Source organism: Uloborus diversus, chromosome 2 (assembly GCF_026930045.1).
Source record: "Uloborus diversus isolate 005 chromosome 2, Udiv.v.3.1, whole genome shotgun sequence".
NCBI classification, from domain to species: domain Eukaryota; kingdom Metazoa; phylum Arthropoda; class Arachnida; order Araneae; family Uloboridae; genus Uloborus; species Uloborus diversus.
The window spans coordinates 31,074,629-31,091,960 of record NC_072732.1 but is presented as its reverse complement, the minus strand read 5'-3'; the positions used below and the strand labels follow the sequence as shown (position 1 = coordinate 31,091,960).

Genomic DNA, 17,332 nt, shown 5'->3' with positions numbered 1-17,332 from the left:
TTTAATCATCAAGACTTTTAGATATGGAGTAAACATTATTGTTATTTAATAACTACTTATTCGCAACTCCAGAACTCGAATACGCTACCTTGCGGTGATTCTTAAATTGTCGAGAAAGGTAAAACATTGCGTTCCACGTGTACCATTTTGGGCAAAACAAGCAGTTTGTTACGTGTAATTTTTTTATTTGAGTGATTCATCATTTGGAATCGTCATTCGCAACAGTGTAACATCAAAAATATCTGCTAAAAAACTGTGAGTACACATTTTATTCCTCTTGTTCTGAGTGAATTTGAATAAATATTAGTTTTTCATTTCGATGAAAAAAAGCGGACTTAATGACATTGGCTGGACACTGGAGCCATGCTGAAAAATTACTGCTTTTTTCTTTACATAATTCCAAATAATTTATTTAAATAACCTTATTACTACAGCATCTGACTGAAATGGACAGTATGCAAGTAAATATTCTTGAAAATATTTATCACAGAACGGGTTGAAAAATCCAGAAAGAACGTTAAGAATTTGAACAATAAACATAAAAGCTTGGAATTTTTATAGCTAAAATATTGCGCCAAGTTTACTTTATTGCTATGCAAAAGTTGCCATTATCAGTGGAAGAGTTTCGCCAAAAATTTGTTGGTTTATTGTTTTAGTATTGTGTGAAAGAATAATGTATCTTGACAAGATTTCGCTTATCAGTTAGTAGAGTATAAAATATTACTCTTGACAGTCTTACGGTCACGTATGTGCACTATGTGACAAAATGCCATCAAATGCCGGAAATGTCACGAAACTGGACATAATAAATACCAATGTATACAAAAACAACAGTACAGCATCCAAATGTTGTTCGAAGTGAACCAAAAATTTATGAATATCGAATTCAATATCGTGAAAATGGCTGCTTCAGAACAACTTACTGTGCGTTTTGCATTAATTTCTTACTTTCGTAGTATTTTTTGGTTTCTCATCTATTTCTACATGGGTCAGAATAACCAAAAGAATCTTTAAAATAAAAAAGATCTAAAAAAATCTTTAAAAAAAAAAAATCATACGTACGAATAAAATTTCTGTCATTTACTAAGCTTAATAGCAATTTATACGTAACGGCGTGCGTTTGTTTTACCTTTTTCATCCGCAATTAGACAGTGGCTGCAGCGACCCCTATAGTTTGTTGGGGTTGCGAATAGAAAGTCGCCCGTCAAAGTATGACGGGTGAAAATTGCTTCTACATTTGAACGAAGTCATTTCCTGTTTGGTGATATTTTGATAGTTGAAATTCGGAACTCCAGCGCTCGAATACGCTACCTTGCGGTGATTTACAAAACTGCAAATGAAACTAAAACATTGCCACGTTGCGTTCCACGTGTGTCTGTTGACGTAAACACAGGCAGTTTGTTCTGAGTATTTATTAACGCAATCGATGTGTCTTAGTTTGCTTTCAGCTACAGAAATTAATTCGTCCCTTAGTAGTATTCTCGAGCTTCTCAAAATAATGTTAGTTTTCATTATTTCCTTAATAATTGGTGAAAGCGAAAATTCTGGATTAACAAACTTGGATAACGTTATACAAGGTAAAAAATTTTAATGTTTTGTATGAATTTGTAAGAATATGGGGTTTTTTTAATCTTAAATTAATTAAACTTATCATATTTTACAGCAGCATTTAGTTGGAATGGACAGTATGCAAAATATTTTCTTGAATATATTATCGTAGAGCAAAATGAATAACCGAGAAAGAATTTACTTTATTCCTTTTATTCTCAGCTGAAAGGTTTCGCCAAATTTGTTTAGGGTTATAGTTTTAGTATAGTGCGAGCAAAGTAGCCTTGGCGAGATTTTGCGTTTTTAGTTAAACCATTTTTAATTTTTATCATGAGTGGAATAAAATGGTAGTAAGATTACAGAATTCGATAAGTGAAAAGAAATAATGGTCAATCAACTGAAAAGAAAACTACCACCATATATCCGTGAGAATTTTGTTGATGATTTGCATAACATGACACAATTAAATCGTAACTCAGAAATTAGAAAAATCGAAACAGAAAATTTTTAAATTAACCGATTCGGGAATTCGAGAGAAATAACTCAGCTACAAATGGAAAACAATAAGCGCTAGCCAAGCAAGGCAAAAAAGTATCATCTTCTTTCGATAACAATTTGTAATGTCATATTGAATTTTCTAGCATTAATTGTTATTCTTGTCAGGCCACAATTATTATTTAGTTTTATCAAGAATTGATAAATATCGAATTCAACATCGTGGAAATAGCTGCTTAGAACTACGAACTACGTAGTTTGCATTAATCTTTGACGTTTAGTAATGCTTCTTGAATTCTCATTTCTTTCTACGTGGGCCAGAATATCCACAAGACTTTGAAAATTAATTTAAAAAGAATAAAGCGAAAAAATCATACGTACGAACAAAAATCACAACACTTTTAGCATTTTCTTCGTTACCATGTGCGTTTGTTTTAGTTTTTAAGTACGCCATTAGACAGTGACTTCAGTGCCCCCTACAGTTCGTTGGAGTTGCGAATTGTAACCCAACTCCAGTGGATGAAACCTTAACTCCAGTGGATAGCGTTCATAGTTGACCATTTTTTCGTTTCTTCATTCCCCTGAAATGACACAGTCTTACCAGTAAAACAGCTAGGTTACCGGATCGAGTTCAGCCTTGTCGCGATAAAGCCCTTCCCTGTATGTTAAACATTACCAAAACAAATTATCAGGCCGTGGCGCGAGTTTCATTGTTGAAACACGCGCGTTACTCGATCATCAGCTATTATTTATATGAGGATGGTTGTTGCTAACATAGATTCTAAGGCACTGACGTCGTTATTCTGATGGGGACTTATAGAGAATATCGAATTCTTCCAAATAGGACTTTTATGATGCGGATCTACCAATTCTGTTGGGGTTTAAGGAAAAAGAATGTTGATGTTATTTGAATTTTTTTCTTCTTCGGAAAGGTGATTTTTATCCAAATAAATATTTTTAGAGGGACCGCTGACGTAATTTGAAAAATGAAACCATTATGTTATCGGCGATTAACAGAAGCTGCTGCCCTTATTCCAATGGGGAATTGTAGGGAACGTTTTTCTTTTTCTAGTGGAGAGTTTTGGGGATTATTTTCCTCATTCTAATGGGAGTTTTAAGGGACTATTTCTCTTACTGTGTGAGGAGGATTTGTAAGGACTGTTGTCTTTACTCAAGTAGGGAATTTTTGAAGGAACTATTGTCGAGATTGCATTGGGGAACTCTGGGGACTGTACTAATTCTAATGAGAATTAGTACAGTTTCCAGTTGTACTAATTCTAATGAGAAATTATAGGATCTGTTCATGCTAAAAGGACTCTTGCATTTGTTCTAATGACCCATTTAGCTATATTTATTCGGGTGTTGGTATTTTTAGGGGAGTGTTAACTTTATTTAGGAAGTTACGTCATTCGATTTGGACCTTTTGGGACTAATAAGCAAATTTTAGTGGGGATTTTTAAAAACTGTCGCCTATTATTCTGACAGAAAATTTCACACATCACTCCTGACAGATGAACATGCTTCGCTTGACGTGACTTTTGTTTTCGAGGTAGACCGTGCAAAGCCGGGCGACACAGCTAGTAAGTAGTGGGTAGAAAGACTGACACAGACCATTTTGTACTTCATTTCGAAACCAGCAGAGAACTGATCTCTTTGTCAATTTAGTTAGATGAACCTCTTAGAGATGACATTTAATAAAATTTAAAATCTTCTTTATCTTCTTTACTAATAATAAAGCTGAAAGTCTCTCTGTCTGTCAGGATCTCTGTGACGCGCATAGCGCCTAGACCGTTCGGCCGATTTTCATGAGATTTGGCACAAAGTTAGTTTGTAGCATGGGGGTGTGCATCTCGAAGCGATTTTTCAAAAATTCGATGTGGTTCTTTTCTATTCCAATTTTAAGAAAATTTTACCAAGCAAATTATCATAGCGTGGACGAGTAAATTACGAAATTATCATTACGTAACATGGGTACTAGCCAGTAGCGCACACAGAAATTTTGCAAGGGGAGGATCCATAGTTAAAAGTCCCATTTTCATACCATACCCCAATATGCCGGCAAACACATTGACTTGATTTTATTGATTCTTGAGAACAAAAACAGTAAAAAATAAATTATTAAATAAATAATTAGCACTAATTAATAAAAAATATTAATAACAGATACTTAAATTACCAGAAAGCAAACGAATTTATGCAATGCTTTTACTTTTATCATTGTTCATAAAGGAAAACAGATGCCCAAATTTAAAGTATAAGAAGCATCAAGTCTGAAGAACAGGAAAAATCTCATTTTAACCTGTAATTACAAAACTAAAAACATTATTATTACTCTGTTTTCATTTACAGTCACTCATAGTCTGCCTCTATAGGTTTACAAAACATCGTAGAGTAAAATTTAGTTTTCTAGTTCATTTTTCGATTTTATTTATAACTTCCTCAGTGTGTGATGGTGACATTGCTTGAATTCAGCATTACAAAAACACATTAAACGTTCATTATACATAGTACTATTTAAGTATGTTTTTAGACTTCTCAAAGTCGAGAATGATCTCTCGCTTCTGCAATTCGTTACAAGAAATGTGCACATTTTCTATAAAATCTTTTAACAAGAGGATTTTTTTCCCTATTATTAGAACTGAAATTCTTGTTTTCTTTGTTTGGAAATATTTTGTGTATAAAGTACATAGAATCATAATCAGTTGAAATAAGAAAAATGCAAGAGCTATGGGAGGGGTCCGGACCCCCTGGACCCCTCCCTTGTGTGCGCCACTGGTACTAGCCAATTGGCGAGAAAATTCACTATACATTGTTTGTAAATATACAGGCGAACCAAAAGACCTTTTAATTTTTCTATGACGGGCAAAGCCGTGCGGGTACCACTAGTATGTTATAAAGCACTCACTCTACTTGCTGAGCTCCTGAATTCGTTTGAAATAGAAAATCGTCTCAATGAACCATACTGGTTGCTTCTGCCCATTTCCCTGCGTTGCCGCGAGAGAGAGAGAAAAAAAAGAAAAGAAACAATAGTTAATTTTTTATTTTGTAGGCCGTCGCTTTCCTGAAATAGCCCTGTAACCTAGTTATAAAACCCGCTTGAATCCTGCTACATATTTCATTAATTGGCGATTAGGCAGGAAGGAAAACGAACAAGCGGAGAAGAGTCAGAGAGAGAGAGGAGAGAGAGAGAGAGAAATAAAAGTAAATAAACAGGTCGTCCCTGTGTTTATGTGTGTCAATAACCTTTATTTCTCCATTAGTTTTTTGCTGTTAGCCCCCTGGGGTGAATACTTGCGGAAAATGCGTAACACATTGACATTTCTAAAGACGGAGAACAAAATGTCCGGTTTGGGGAGAGCATATTGTAGATTTCGCTTTCGACGATATTGAGATCATTTAGGGAGAATTTCTGCTTGAGTTTAGCCTTGCATTGGAATGAGTAAACGCCTAGCAGATGCTCATTCTGTTTTAATTCTATACTCGAAATGGAGTCGGTTTTGAAATTTTAAAAGAATTCTTTTCTAAAAGAGCATGTTTAAAAACAGGATTTGACCATTTTTTAAATAATTTGAAAAGTTTAATATTTGTTAAAAAATATTTTGATCGGAGCTCAGATTCAATTTCCTTTTTTACGCTAGTGCACATGACATCCCAAGTGATGAAATGCCATTCACTGATGTCATTAGTGCGGAGCGCAATATTTAATTCAAGTAAATTTTAGCGCAATATTAATTTCATCGTGTCTAGGGTTTTTTTTTTTTCTACACTTTTGAAATTACACTACACCACAAACTGTCTGAAGCAGGGTTGTTGTATTTTGTCCACCGGGAAAATACCGCCGGAAAAAAACTGGAAAAAATCGCCCGGGACTAAATATCATTCTTTCCATTTCGTTCACTTCCTCAGTAAATTGAAAGTTCTTAGTTAAAAATTTAAAGTTTTATTTAAGTTTGAGAATAATAAATAAATATTATATAAATTTTTCCCATTCAAGGAATATTTTAATATCAAAATATCATACATAAATATGTATATAAACAAGAAAGTTCTTAGCTAAAAATTTAAAGTTTTATTTAAGTTTGAGAATAATAAATAAATATTATATAAATTCTTCCCATTCAAGGAATATTTTAATATCAAAATATCATACATAAATACGTATATAAACAATAGATTGTAAAACATTTCAAAGTGAAAATGAAAAAAAAAAAAGATTAGTTGAAGTAAGTGTGTATAAAAAGCAAATGAATATTAATGAGTTATAATGCATGTAAGCATTTATAAAAACAATCACATCAACAGTAAATTGTAAGATGTCTATGTTATGGAAGTTTCATTGTCCATAATAAATGTACAGGGGAGACAAGAAATAACTTGGACACACATAACACATTATAATTTTAATGTTAATGAAAATATTACAACCAAACTTCAAAATAAATATGAATACATTATTTTGTCTAATATATTTACAAATTTTCAAAGTGGCTACCTTTAACCTTAATACAGAGCTCTAAACGTATCCCTAAATTTTTGGTTATGAGCCGCAACAGTTGTTGCTGATACTCTATCCTATTCTTTGGACAGGGATTTCTTTAGGGATGCCAAAGTTTTAAGAAGTTTAGCACATACCCTTGTCTCCAAGATTTTCTTGGATTGTCAAACGGAATAAATGACCCCAATTTGTAAAGATTTGGGATGTGATATGAGTTAGCGCGAAAAACCACTTGTTTTTGTTGATCAAGGGCTGAAGATTAATAAAGAAACATATCACAAATTCATTTTGAAGGATGTTTTCTTACCTTGGTCATAAAAGTTCTTTGGAAACAAAAGTTGAACTTTCTAACAGGATTCCGCACCTGGACAAAGAGCTAAAAGCTCTCAAGATTGGTGCAAGACACATTTTTCGAACTTCAATGGAGCTCAAGAATGACCACCGTATTCTCCAGATTTGAACCAAAATGGATTACAGTCGGATTCCGCTACAACGCGATCCGACTTGCGCGAATTGGCTATAACGCAAGTTTTTCATGCTTTGTTGACACTATATATTGGTTTCGTGCATAGACTTTCATCCCTTTAGCATCACTGACAGCGGAAGTTCACACACTGTATTAGTCGAAACAACGCTTTGCTTTAGTATATAGAAATTACCGCTCCGACTCATAACGTTTTTCTTTTTCCTTCTTATGAACGTTGATAAAACAGAATGGTTCCCAAAAGGAGGACTTTCATCTAAAATTAGCAAAAGTGGAAAGAAAAATAGAAAATTTCTGACAATGCAAGAAAAGGTAAAGATTCTCGATGCTTGAACAATTATATAGTGCCTCGAAGGTAGCACGACAATTAGGTATGAGTTAATCTTCGATGCGTACAAATAAAGTTCAAGAAAAGGAAATCCGCAAAAGTTCAGAACTTAATTTTAATAATGAAGCTCGCAGAGTAGTGTCTGAGCAAAATAAACATCATGAAAATGGAAGCCAAGCCAGAAATAGTGGCGTTCCCACACTGCATAAACTTCATAATTTTTAAAATTATAATTAAAATTATGATATCTACTGTTCAGTGCCATTATATTGCAGTAATGTTCTTTCTGTAAGTACCCTATTGTTTAGGTAAACGTATCTCATTGATCATTGATTTTGTGCTTCATAACAGAGTAATCATGTTAAATAGTAACGCTTTTTCTAAAATACAGTAAAAAGTCAGTTCTTTATAAAACATACGGTAGTATATAATTAAGAAATGGTTTGAAACAATTTGAGGGGTGTTAACACATGTCTGAAATAATTGGGTATGCTTATAAAAATTTTCTAAACATACGTTGTTAAACAACGCGAAACTCCGACTTACGCGAGGAGTCTTGGAACGCATCCCTCGCGTAAGTCGGGATCCGACTGTACTCTTTTTGGTCCATCTTGGAGACAAGGGTGTGTACTAAACCTCATAAAACGTTGGCATCCCTAAAGAAATCCTTATGCAAGAAATGGGATAAAATATCAGTAAGTGAATTGCGGCCCATAGCTGAAAATTTTGTGACACGTTTAAAGCTCTGTATTAAGGCTTAAGGCAGCCACTTTGAAAATTTGTTAATACAGTTGAACTCTCTTAATACGATCATGTTTAATACGAAATCACGGCTAAAACGAACATTTTGTTCGGTAAGTTTGGTTTGTTACCTAATTACTTTAAAAATTTCACGTATAATAAGTACATTAAATTGATTACGTATTTTGTTCGTCTCGGCTAAGACGAACAAAAATTTCTGACCTCTTTACTTAAAATGTTCGTGGTTGAATACTGTAATTTTCTTTTTTGTAAATAATTCATCATTTTATTAGTTAGTAGAAGTCCCATTGTGTAAAGAGAAGAAAATATTAAATGTTTCACATAGAAAATAAATCATTTTACATAAAATATTTGCTCACCTGTGAACATTTCAATTTACTCGGAGATAAAACTGTTCATCTTCCATTGTGGATTACAACTTATTCTGCAATTGTCGATCATCATTTTTCTTTTTCAATATTTTCCAAACACATTCATTTTTAAGAAATAAGTTTTTTTTCTGAATGTACTAATATTTAGATTACAATATGTGTATTAGTAGTAATGTTTTTTCAATATAGGTAAGCATTTTTTCGTTTTTTCACAGTATCACTCATTCACGGTTGTTACGATTAACGGCTAATACGAACAGATTCGAAGATTTTTGACATTTCGTACAAACCGAGTTCAACTGTATATTAGACGAAATAATGCATTCATATTTATTTTGAAATTTGGCCGTAATATTTTCATTAGCATTAAAATTATAATGTATCGTGTGTGTCCAAGTTATTTCTTGCTACCCTGTATAAAGCAGTCAAACATCTAATCACTCTTTTGAAACCCATGAAAACTTCATTAGATATGCTACAAAGAAATTTCTCAACTATTGCAGACATACATAAACTAATGAATTTTTGACACTTTTGAAACTGAAGAACTTAAAATTCATAGCAAGTTTCTACAAAAAAGAGTTGACGGTGGAATGGCCCAATAATATAACCACACTCACTTTGCTTGTTCACTTTGTTAAATTTTATTACTTTTAAGTAAAATATAATCTAAAATTAGTTGCACTAATGTGCAATTAACAATTGTTTTTTGGTGTTTTAGATTCTTAAGCGTACAATGATTCTGTTTCAATTAAATGATTGAATGAAAATAGACTTTTCATCAGATCAGCAATTTATATATGGATTTTAGTTTCCTACATAATATTTCTTAAAAATAACACGATTTCGTATTTTTTTTTATTAGATAAGAATAATGTGAACACAAACGCACATTGCTTTAAATTCCACTAGGATATTTGTAAAAATAATATACATAACTTTAATGAACTTATGATGCTTTTGGTCAGTTACTTATTCTCCAATACAGTTGTGAACAATATATTTAATAAATAAAACTAACAATTTTTTAAAGTAGCGTAATAAAGCTAAAATTACAAAAAAAAAAAAAAAAAAAAAATGCACAAAAATCAATTTATTTGCTTCTTGTCTTGCAATAATAAAGTTAAGAGTTTTATCAATTGAATGAGTTTTAAAAAAGAGGGAAGAAAACTGTAAGTATCAGTGTACTTATAAAAAAGAAAAGAAAGTCTAGCATATGTTTTCAAAACCTGAAAAGTCAAATGCAAACAATTCGTTTGTAGTAGTTCTTGCTCCGCTCGACCCAACTGGATGTGAGCAGCTTAACACATTTTGTCAACTTTTCAGGAAAAATGGACTGATTAAGCATATTACTTTTTTCGCTTTAGAAAACTTATTTCAAACTCTACAAATCCAACTTTGCATTCTATTCGCTAATGGGTCTACATAATGGGCGACTCACTTTTTTTTTTTGTAAATCTAGTCATAGCAAAACAATTTTTTTTCATTCAAACAAAGATTTGACATCTATTTCAAGTTGTTCAAGCTCATTTGGCTTTGGCTGATCAGAACATAATTCATCAGTTGAGTTAGTTTATATTTATACTAGCTGCGTTGCCCGGTCTACCTTGAAAAAAAAAACCATTGCGTCAAGTGAAGTATCTTCAATAACCAGGATTAAAAATTAAAGAAAAAAAAAACATCATGCAAAATTTTCTCGCCAAACAATTACTACAGATACTAAAATACTTTTAAGAAATTAAAATAAAATGAGAAAGATGGATTTAAAAGGCGTAACCATGGAAACACAAAATAAAATAAGTTTAAGAATTGAAAATGAAAAAGATGTAAATAAACAATGGATTCAAAAAGCGTTACCGTGGAAACGCAAAATAAAATGGAAATGGTCAAAAACTTGAATAGAGAACAGATTTTTAAACTTCATTTAATTCGCTTGTAACTTTTTTTCTAATGGAGATAGAGGGTTAAACTTTCGACCTTAGGTCGAGTTAGATCTGGAGTAAAAAAAGCAGCTCTTTCTAATGCTGTCAAAAAGAAAACTGTGGGACAATTCCTTCACTTTTTATTGATGGATTTAATGAAGAAAGTAGTGCCTAAATTTCAGCTAAGCCTAAAAAAATTCGAGCTAAAAACGTAAATAACTCCCGCCGCAATTAAGTTAGAGCGTTGGGACAAATTGCGTAGAACGCGGAAAATTCTTCCCTTTCCAACTTTAGATAATATTACTAATTGCGAGTAATTTTTCACCCCCATATTCGGGAATTTATGTGAAAATTGGACCTAAATTGGAATAAAAAAAGAACTATTCATCGAATTGTTTTCGAACTGGTCTGCAAACCTTCTCAGGACTTAAAGGAACAAATTGTGAAAATTTCAGCGAAATTGGCCGGGTAGTTCTCGAGTTTTGCGAGTTCAAACACACAGACGCTTTTTGAACACTTCATTTTATACTATGTAGAGATGTTTGAGGTATTATGTGGGTTACAAGTGCGAACTGATATTTTAATTTCTTAGCATATTTACTGCAGTGATTCTTTAAATCTATCTCTCATACTATGATAAATTTTAATATGTTAACATGGGCTTGAATGCTTAAAGTTCATGTCAACTGAGTAAACAACAGTTATATTGTTTTCATTGTGTTTAGATTGCCATAGGGATACTTGCTCCCTGGGATCATGTACCCCACTAAACAAAGGGATCAGGTATCCCTAATATGCGATTTTTACAAACATACTTGTTCTATTATTAACAATCAGTGGCTATTTACTAAAAATATGTCTCAGTCATTAAAGACTGTCTATACTTTAGCATTACACTTCGGTATTTTTTTTTTTTTTTTGAAGTTGTATATAACAGATAATGTAAACTTCAGAATGCTTTCCCTAAAAAAAATTTCCTTTGACATATTCCGACAATCATTTCTTGAGCTAAAACAAAATGGCTGGAAAAAAAAAACTAAATGTTGCCAGTTTTTATGTACCAGTATAACTTTAATATAAATGTCAGGTTTCAAATCTCTACTTGATGATTTTGGTGCATTTTTGGCTGTGGGATCACGAATCCCCTGGGATCAAGTCTCCCCAGTCGCCCCTACTTTATATTAGAGAGCCAAAAATCTAGGTGCTAATCAAGTAGACTTCGTACAACATGTTCCTAGATTTTAGATTTTTTTTAATTTTTAAAATTTTAAGTATTTAAAATTTTTGAATTTTTAAAATTTTAAGTTTAAATATTTTTATTCTTAAATTTTAATTTATTACTTTTAAAACTATTTTTAAGATTTATGTTATTACCTGAGTGGTTTTTATCGTGTATATCTTGAAATTTTTTAAGTAGACTTCCTTGGTGAGTAGTCTTATTTAATGAAATGAATTGATGATGGATTGAGTTTTAAATTGCCATATAAAACAACAACAACAAACAGCAGATATAAAAGACATGAGATTCGTTTCCAACAATATTTTTGCAAAGTTCTTAATGAACTTGAAATAGACATTTGACAACCGCAAACAAACATAAAGGTGCTTGTAAAAACAAGTAATTACTCTTCCAGCACAAAGAAAAGTAAAGCGATTGAGTTCTTTTCCCAACCTCATTTCGACCAAAACGTGACAGATGGAACGGTTGCCGTTTTCGAACAGGTTGTTTTTGTTCCATTACCATTCACTTAAAAGCATTTTGAATAACTACTCGAGGACATACTTCACCGATTGACAGTCTGTAAACGATGAGACATGCTGTCTCGAAACGTCACGCTGTTTACAAACGATACGAAAACAGAGGGAAATTGCTGAGGTTTTTGAGCGATTTGCTCAAACTTAGTGTTGTAAATCGATTCATTCATAGAATGATGCATAATAAATAGGAGTATTAGTCGTTATAGATTTTACAAAAATAAACAGAGCGCTTTGACAAAAGAATTGGTGGAACATATTTGTTAAGAGGATTTGGTAACCTTTAAAAAAATTTCCTTTCTTTATGTACTAAAAATAATCAAATCAAGTGCTTTCAAACGATACCGAATTCATGTTTCTATGAAGCTTAAAAGTAACTCAATCCAAATGTCAATGGAAAAGAAATGTATTAAAGTATAAGTACGATTTTACTTTACAACGCGATATTCTCAAAAAGTAAATTTTAAAAACTCATGTTCTCTTTTTCTGAAAACTACTTTATACAGGGTGAGTTCGATCGAATCTGCCATACGAAAGGGGGTGACAGAAGAGCCCAAGTGAACCACCCATTATCGTGTCCATTCCTTAACCGTAACCGAGTTATAGTAGATATAAGAAAAATGAGTAAAAAAACAAAATTCTGAGAAAACAACCGATTTTTGAAATTCCTATAGGTCCTACACACAAAATAAGTACATATTTGGAAAGAGCAGACCACAAATCCTACAAAATGACGCATTTTTTCCATCACGATAGTCGCATTTTACAACGAGCTACAAGCTTTGAAACATTGGACACACTCAGAATTGGTGCCAAATTTTTCAATCGACATTTCCAAAAACAACCGTATGAGCTGCAATCGTTCAAATTTACCAAAAACTTACCCATTTCACTAGCTTTCAGATGATACAACAACAAATAATATTGGGCTTTAAGTTCAGCAGAAATTCAGGCTTTTGTTTGAAACTGCGTAAAAATCTGCATTTGTTGAAAAAGAAAAACCAGCGAAGAGTCGCACTTTTCTGTTTTAAACTTTCTGTTTCATGTAAGCATATTGCTTTCTTTGTTTAAGAAAAAGATATTTTTATATCAAAAGAATAATTTTAAACATTTTATTAAATGAAGAAGCACAGACGATAACAATAAGTATAAATAAAAGAAGCATTACTTTCCCATGCTTTTCAAAGGAAAAATCAATAATAAAAAGCTTACACTAACATCACACACACATTTAATCAACCTTCAAAATTTACCATAGATGCTGAAATTGGTCGCCGCTACACCTGATTTATGCCCCTGCCCTTTCGCGAACAGAAACAACCGTTGCTCTAAGGGAAATTTCCTTTTTTAGTTTTACTACTACTCTCATCAAGCCGGTTGCGCAATTCCTGCAAACTGGCTACTTCTGTTTTGTATACTTCTTGTTTTAAGAATCTCCAAAGAAGTTCACTGGCGTCAGTTCTGGCGATCTAAGAAATGGGGCCCATACGACCAATCTATTGGGGATATTGTTCAGTCAGAAAATCCGAACGGCATTTGAAAAGGAGCAGGGTTACCATGTGTTGAATTTCAAACGCAAAACTACATTTTGTTTTCTCCAAAATTTAGTTAACTTATTATTAAACTCTGAAACGTTTGGATAATTCACGAGATAACTTACATTTAACTTTCAATTAAAAAGTATTTTGGAATAAAAGAAGAAGCGTGACACTCTAAATGCGATGTGTGTTTAATCGAGGTATTTTATTTGCGATGCCTTCAAAATAAAACTCTACAGTGTATTTTTTCAAACAATGTATTTTTTTTTGCTAATAGTATTAAGATTCTGATGTCAGAATAATATGGAAAAAAAATATGATTTATAAATTATTTGTATCCGTTGCTTCACAGCACCCTTAACTCTTCCTGTGGCACCCCAGGGTACCGCGGCACTCTGTTTGGGACTCCCTGTTCTATACAATTCCAAAAGGGAAGCAACCATTGAGAAGACATAAAATGGAGGGAGTGAAGACTTTCATTCGCGAAACCAAGACCCCAAGTCACGTGACAGATTTTAAAGCAAAGCATTGGAAGAAATCAGGTTCCTTTCGCTTGTTTCACTCAAAACGGGCTTACCATTCGTCGTTGTTGAATCTCGGGAGTTGGGGTCTTTGGGTCAGCTTTTGCTAAACCAACGATTGGACTTGCTCCCTCCGTTTTAATTCCTACTTTAAGGAAGCAACCAGAAGATATTGTGTTTCTTCCGTGGTTGGGATTGTTCATTAATTGGGTTAATGCACTGTTTTTCATTTAAACTTCCAAAAAACGTGAAGAAAACTCATAAAAGTTCTTTCAATATTTTGTCAACAGTTTTGCACGAATCAGTGAAAATATTTTTACTTCCTTTTACAAAAAAGGAAGTATTATATCCGCGAAAAAATTTTCGCTCAAAAATCGACCTTAATTTCCATTTTGCTCACCCCCGAATGAATGTTGATTTTTTTTTTCGACTCGACCACACGTAGATAAGTGCCTAAGAACGCATAGACACGCGAAATATCCATAATGACGATTCCCGAATTAATTACAACGAATTTTCTCGTGACGTCTGTATGTACATATGTATGTATGTGCGTATGTGCAGTTGTGCGTATGTATGTCGCATAACTCAAGAACGGTATGTCCTAGAAAGTTGGAATTTGACACGTAGACTACTAGTGGGGCCTAGTTGAGCATCTCTCTTTTTTGTTGCATTTGGGTGTTTCTAAGGGGGTCTTTTGCTCCTTTTTGGGGGAAATCATTGTTAATTTCGATGTAAACTCAAGTGATGTTACAATTTGGCGGACACTTGGCGATATATCGCCAGTCTTTTAGTCGGCAAGTTTTGTCGCCAACTTGGTAACAAATTTGGCGATTTTTTTAATTTTTTTTAAATTTCATTTCAATTTGGCCACTATTGGTGATATTTAGAGTGTAAACTATTGAATCACATTAAAATTACCAATAATGGGAAAATGACATTAAATTGGAGTAAAAGGAAGTCATGTGATGCACACATCAGCTCGTGTATGTCATGTATTACAGCTTTTCAGGACATTTTGACTTTCTGAATATAAAATTGTGCTCAAGTGTTCATTCACTGGTCGGTCTACCCCAGTTTCCGAGATAGTTAATTCGTAAAAACGCATCAATCAACGATGGGGAAATTATTATTTCCGCAAGGCAACAGTGACCTGCCAACCCCCTAACGAGCCTCTTAAGATCGTGGGGGTCTCCAATGCAAGTTGTTCTTTTCTGGAACGAGGGCACGGAATTCTCTTACTCCACTTCCACACTATTGTTTCCAGCCAGCCCTTCCCGGCGGGGAACTTATACGGAAGTATTATTAAAATAATGACCGGGGCAGAGAATTCCAGAAGAAAATGAAAGATTTGTTTGAAACGTTTTACAGTAGAACCTCTCAATAAGGGACACTAAGGGGACCAGACATTTTGTATCTTAAATAGAGGTATCCCTTATTCGGAGGTGGATGATTTGATGCATGCTGTGTACTAAGTAGTATAATATCACAATAAGCATTACCTATTAACACTTCAGATTAAGTACTGAAAATGTGTCATTATGTTAAATAAAATTCATAATTATTCAAATGTCTAAGTTTATATATTATTGTATTAATTAAAATTTAATCAAAAATTTTGTAATGGCAAAGTTTTGTAGCATACAGAAATAATTTTGAAGTAATTCATTACATGTACTTGCTTATGTTAGGTAATTTACAATGTAATACTGTGTGAATTACAATTAATGTCCAAATTTTTTAAGTTTTGTATACAAAGCTAATTAGTTGCTGTGCATTCTTCGTCGGCCCGGAATCTACTTGAATAAATAGTTGAGAGGGCAAATTATGCATGTTAATTTCAGCAAGTGTTTTTTTTTACAATACATTATTTGTCTCCTTCACATATGTTTATGTCAAACTTACCTCAATTAATTTTTAGAGGAAAAGTGAAACTTGAAATGCAGTATATTCACTATTCCTTATGTCTAGTGTGTACATTATTTCTTGCATTTTTTTTTTTTTTTTTTGATTGTCCCTTAAACAGAGTGTCCCTTAATTAGAGGTAAATACATAGAAGTCCTTATTCAAAGGGACTGGGACCAGAAAAAATGTCCCTTAAATAGAGGTGTCCCTTATTCGGAGGTGTCCCTTAATGGAGGTTCTACTATATTTTCATCCATTTGGAAATTTCGGTTGCTGTGATTGCTTTAAATGGAAATATTTTCCAGGGGAAATCAGATTTGTTAATTTCCGCAATACATTCTTTTCCACACTCTTTAAAATAAAATTCAGTGTTTCACCAAGAAATCGGTTTAACTCCAGCAAAATTTTTACTGATGAAACTTATGTAGCAGCTAAATTTTATTAGCTGTAACTAACTTCTTGGTGAAACACTGAACTTGATTTTTTAGGAGTGCATAATAGCTTCCTCCTCCTCTAAAGTTCCTCCCATGTGGTTCTCCATTAAGTGTCACTGGTTCGTTAAGGTTCATTTTTTGAATTCCAAGACAGCCCTTTTACATAGGTTATTATAGTTGGTTTGTTTTTAGTGTTGCTACGTACTGACTCCTCACCGTTTCCAAAAGACTGGTAACCATTCTTTAATAGGCACCACTATAAGTGGATAGCCATCACTATGTGAGAGTTTTGACGCACAGTTTCTCAACAGATGAATCCCAGATTATTCTCAACAGACCTGGATTCTTGCGATGTGCTAAGACATTAATTTAGCCGATAGCGTCTAAGCCAAATAATTTTGTTTAACCCTTGACTAAAAAAAATTCATTAATGAGTTTTAAAATTCACACTTCACCACTGCGACTTTTCACGTTGATGTAGATAAGCACGTCTCTGCTTGATTAAAATGATTGTAAATCTATACCTATTACAATATCATTAAGCTACTGATATAAAATTATAAATTGTTTCATGTACATTTTAACAATCGCATTGGACATTTAAGCATACACGATCTTAAAAGTGTTTGTGCCTTCAATTCTAATTAAATCGACCACTGTCAAATTGCTCTGTTTTCTCTTCTATTCCAACGAAATAATCAGCTCAGAGAAATTAAGAGAAGCTGATAAGATTTCATTCAAAATTTTCCACTTTACGCGATAAGGGATACATTT

General features: G+C 33.1%; 1 protein-coding gene across 1 annotated transcript in view; it reads left to right on the top strand.

The window, feature by feature from the left end:
* The window catches only part of LOC129216945 (sulfotransferase 1B1-like), a 127,384-nt gene that overhangs the window by 19,213 nt on the left and 90,839 nt on the right, over nucleotides 1–17,332 (top strand). The gene's annotated exons all lie outside the window — the stretch shown is intronic.